This window comes from Herpailurus yagouaroundi, unplaced genomic scaffold (genome assembly GCF_014898765.1).
Source record: "Herpailurus yagouaroundi ecotype Mexico unplaced genomic scaffold, PumYag 188, whole genome shotgun sequence".
NCBI lineage: Eukaryota > Metazoa > Chordata > Mammalia > Carnivora > Felidae > Herpailurus > Herpailurus yagouaroundi.
In genome coordinates this window covers 36,187,653-36,192,409 of record NW_024412419.1, presented here as the reverse complement: position 1 = coordinate 36,192,409, position 4,757 = coordinate 36,187,653, and the positions used below count along the sequence as shown (strand labels likewise).

Sequence of the window (4,757 nt, the reverse complement as noted above, 5' to 3'; positions counted from 1 at the left end):
CTGAGCAGAAACCAAGAGTCAGATGCTTAACTGACTGAGCCACCCAGCACCCCTCAAATAATTCTATCTTTTTGATTCATTTGTGGGAGTTCTTGGTATGTTCTTGACACAAGTCCTTTGTAAGATATTTGTACTGAGAATTTTATCTCTCATCATTTTGTTATGACAAAATGTAGATAAGTGGGAGCCCTTCAGGCTGGCCCCTCTATCCTTTCCTTTGAGTATGCCCTTGTTTTCTGACTTAGCAGGAGGTTCCAGGCTCATTTTATTCTTTCTTTTTTTTTAAATGTTTATTTATTTTTGAGAGAGAGACAGACAGAGCATGAGCAGGGGAGGGGCAGAGAGAGAGGGAGACACAGGATCCGAAGTAGGCTCCAGGCTCCGAGCTGTCAGCATAGACCCCGACGTGGGGCTCAAACTCACAGACCGTGAGATCATGACCTGAGCCAAAGCCAGACACTTAACTGAGTGAGCCACTCAGGTGCCCCTCATTTTATTCTTTCCTTGCACCAAATCTGGAATCAGCCATTCTCCAAGGATCCTTGGTTCCTTTTAGTGAGAAGTGATGTTTTTTTTATTTTATTTTATGGTTTTGACATCTGGAGGTAGCTGTTACATTCTTATGAGTAGACATATTATGCTTTAATCAAGTGTTTCCATTTCAAAGTGTGGTGAGTTTTATAGAACATCTGCTTCACCTAATGCTGACGCAATAGTTTATATGAAGGCTTATTCTATGTGAGCTGCCTTGTTTTGCAGCTCCCATAGAATTGGACTCCTTTAGAAATCGAACTTTAGAAATAAAAGGAAATACTGCAGGTGGGAAGGTAACAATTCTACCACCACTTTGGAAAATGGTTTGGCAGTGTCTCATAAAGATAAATATATACCTACCCACTGACCCAGAAAGCTGACTCTTGAGTACTTGCCCAAGATGTGAGAACATTTGTTCCAAAAAAGACTTCCACAGAATGTTCCTCGTATGTAGGGCTGTTCTTGTAGCCAAGAGTAGAAACAGCCCAGATGCCCATCAGCAGTATAATGGAAAGACAAATTATGCAATATTCACACAATGGATTATATTACTCTACAATAAAAAGAACGAGTTCCTGAACGAGTGCTGACTGTGATTCTATGTACATGGAACTCTAGAAAAGATAAAACTGGTCCCTAGTGACAGACAATAGAAGAGTCACTGCCTCTTAGAGGAGAGGCACAAGGGAATTTTCTAGGGTGGTGAAAATGTTCCTTATCTCAATGGAGGTATAGATTACACGGTGCGTATCTGTTTGTCAAAATGGTACAGTTAAGATTTATCCATCCAGTATATATAAAATGTCTAAATATATGTGAGTGTGTGTGTGTGTGTGTGTGTGTGCGCGTGCGTGTGCATGTGATTCATGTCTCTGGGTTTAAAAAGAAATAAAAAGGAAGGAAGGAAGGAAATACTAATTGCCTGGCAAAGGCTTAGAGTTAGCTGAGTAGATGGCATTAATTTAACTTCAGGGGAACACTTGGTGAAGGGGGGGCGGGCAGGAGATCTCTGCAGTGTTGCTGGACTCCAGTATGCTGCTGTCTAGGAGCTCTGCCTTCCAGTTTTGTGCTTTTAAGGATTTATTGGCCTTTTAATAACCGCCTTGTAGTTCCCCTAGACTTCACCAGGTGGCAGTGCTGCACCAGTCATCTGAGTGCCCAGGAGGGGTCCCTAGAAATCCCAGTGCTCTCTGGAGCCGCTAAAGAGAACTGGTTTCCTTATGTCATCATCATAATCCACTTTTGAATAGATGGCATGAGTCACCTCGGTCGCCTATTCACTTCACCAGCCTTGGCTGAAAACGACTTTTATCTTTTTCCAAAAATTAGCATCTAGGGTGCAAATGTGCCACCACAGCAGGTATTCAAGAGAATGTGCTTAGGGCCCTGTTGAAAGCTAGGCTGGAGAAGAGTTCCCCAAATACTGAAATGTCATCTCCCAGAGTGGCTGACTTGTGGCATAGTCCCCTTGGAGGAGTTTGGAGAAGTCTAAATGATTTCCCTCCGACGGTTCCCCTTTCACAGAGCCATGCCACGATGATTTTCGATGTATTAATGAGCCCCAGGTTCCGATGATAATGACCAACATTTGTTGAACATTTGCCACGTGGCAGGAACGACTTCAAGTGCTGAATATTCATCACATCACCTCCTCTTTAGGAGGTATGAATACACCAAGTTTCCAAGCGAAGAAACGGATTAAAAGGGGTTCTGTGATGTCCCAGTGCAAGTAAATATGAAGCTGGGAGCCCCTGGCGATGGGACTCCAGGGTTACAAGCAAGGCAAGGGGACCTGGGACTCTCCTGGTCTGGCGGCCAAGTAAAACCATAGGAGACGTGTTTGGGCTGACATTTCCAGGATGGTATTTTGCTTTTCATGTCTTCATAACTCCGGAGTGACTTCACCGGTTCAGCGTTTGTTGGTCTTAGTACATCCCATGGATTTTGCTGACATTTGATCCGGGACGTCCAGCTTGTCTGCTTCAAAAGAAAATAAGATGGCTTGTCTCTTTAGAAGCCTTGTCTGCAGAGAAACAACAAGAAAAAGGATTCTATTTTCTTGTCATTGTCTAGCACATCTTTGTACCCTGATCCCTACAATAGCTCCTACTAATTTAGGTTTGCTCCTTTTTTATTTTTAAGTGAACGGAGTTGCAGAAATATTCCTCCATTCAGCCGTGCTCCCAGCATGGTGGTGGACGTCTAATAGGTGCTCAGTGAAGGTTTGTGGACTGAACGGTCTTTTGAACTCTTGGAAAAATGCACCTGAAATTATTTTTTGGTTCCAATTTCAGTTTCCCTCATTATGTGGCATATCCTGTTCTCTGTTGGACTAATTGTTTTGGAAAGATGCACTTTCCCCAGGGACAACTTCAAGTCACATTCAGAATCTTCGGTTTGAGTTTTTGGAAGCACACCTTTATCCAAGGTTTCTTATAAGGATTCCAAATTATAGCTCTTTGTTTCAGCCTTACACACACACACACACACACACACACACACACACGCGCACACACACAAGTTTTAAATATTTTGTTCCTTTTTTAAAAAACATACTTATTTCTAGAAGAGTGCAAGTAGGGGAGGGGCAGAGAGAGGGGGACCGAGGATCCCAAGCAGGCTCTGAGCTGACAACAATGAGCCCAATGTGGGGCTCGAATTCATGAACTGCGAGATCATGACCTGAGCTGAAGTCGGATGCTCAACTGATTGAGCCACCCCGGGGCCCCTTCCTTCCTTTTCAATACACCCATTTACTCAGCTTGGGACAGGCTGCTTCTAACTGACACCTGTGGGCACTCTGTACTCCTGCAGCTTGGACAGGACAGGGAGCCCACACACTGGCTTGTCACCCAGTCTCCCATTGGGTCAGGTCTGGAAAGTTGTTACCATAGAAACAAGCAGAGGTCTCAGGATAGGGGAGGAGATCATGACCTGTGGTGGGGAGATGGCTCTGACCCCAGCTTGTTGGATGGGAAGAGGAAGGCATTATGGAAAGTGCTCTGGAGAAGGTGCTGAGGGGGTCTTTGGACCCCCCAAATAGAGGCTCTGTGTTGCCGTTCCTTCTGTGCATAGAGGTGAAACCTGAGACCCCTTGCCTAAAAATGCTTAACACAGGGAACCACAGGAGGCTTAACCACAGAGAACCACAAGAGGGCACTTGGGTCATGACACGGCATGTCCCGTGGCAGAGAGATACAGGCATGACAGAAGGGCATGTTGGGGCCGAGACATCTTCAGGGTGGCTGTGTCTTGTCTGGGGATAGAAGGGTGTGGCGCTGGAGATAACAGTTGGTTGTGAGAGGGTTTCATGTGAAGACGTGGGAGAACCCCTGGTCCATCTGGTGGCTGTATTTAGCTAGGATAGTCTAGGTTATGTTTCAGGAAGAGATTAACTACAGATCTCAGTGCCTCATCTCCATGTCTCTGCCAAGCGGCCCAGGGATCCAGGCTGATGGACGTCCCACCATCTTGTAACCTCGCCATCCCGCTGTGCGGCTTCAGCATCCCCATGCAAGGGGAGCAGAGAGTTGTGGGACCTCACACGTACTCTGCTGTGCTTTGGCCAGGGGCTATCTCACCTCACCTCTGCTTCCGGCCTGTCCACCGGGATCCATCGCATGGCCCCAACCCCACCACAAGGGAGGCTGGGAAAGGCAGTCTTCCTCCGCCTCGGGGAGAGGAGGCTGAACTGGGGCTGGGTGAACACGGAACACTGTCTGTCATAGCATTTAACAAACACTGGGGGGGGGGGGGGCAGAACTTTATTAGGGGGCACAAGTAGCCCTGAGGTGTTTTAAGTGGGGGAGCGTTGTGATCCAGTGGGGCCATCTGTGGGCCGCTGTTCATGGCGGTGCTGCTCCTGGAAGGCCGTCCCCGGCCTTCGGCTGACACGGAGGTGCAGAGGCCCGGGGCTGCTCCACGATGCGGCCGTGCTGCTGAATCCCAAGGATTTTCCGCCAGAGGGGATGCCAGCTGTGCCCACCCACCGACCTGAAGCAGAAACCGTCTCTCCCCGAAAGTTTCCAGGGTGCTCCCAGCTGCCTGACGTCTCCCCAGGAAGAGCTGCTTGAGCCTCCCTATCAGAGCTTCGGTGTGGAGAAGTGTGGAGTCCTTGAGCCGACCCTGGAGCGTCTGCCTCCAGTGTGCATGCCTGGATCCTGCTCCTTCCGGGGGGCTCCCAACAAACTAGAGTTGGGGCCTCCTTCTTCCTGCTGCCCTGC

General features: G+C 47.9%; 1 long non-coding RNA gene across 1 annotated transcript; it reads right to left on the bottom strand.

Moving 5' to 3' along the window:
* Positions 1–1,825: 1,825 nt before the first annotated feature.
* Positions 1,826–4,234, bottom strand: LOC121044594 (uncharacterized). Its single transcript, XR_005797377.1, has 2 exons — positions 4,116–4,234; positions 1,826–2,557 (listed from the first exon to the last, which is right to left on the bottom strand). It is a non-coding gene; the product is annotated as an uncharacterized LOC121044594 (long non-coding RNA).
* Between the last annotated feature and the right edge of the window lie 523 nt (positions 4,235–4,757).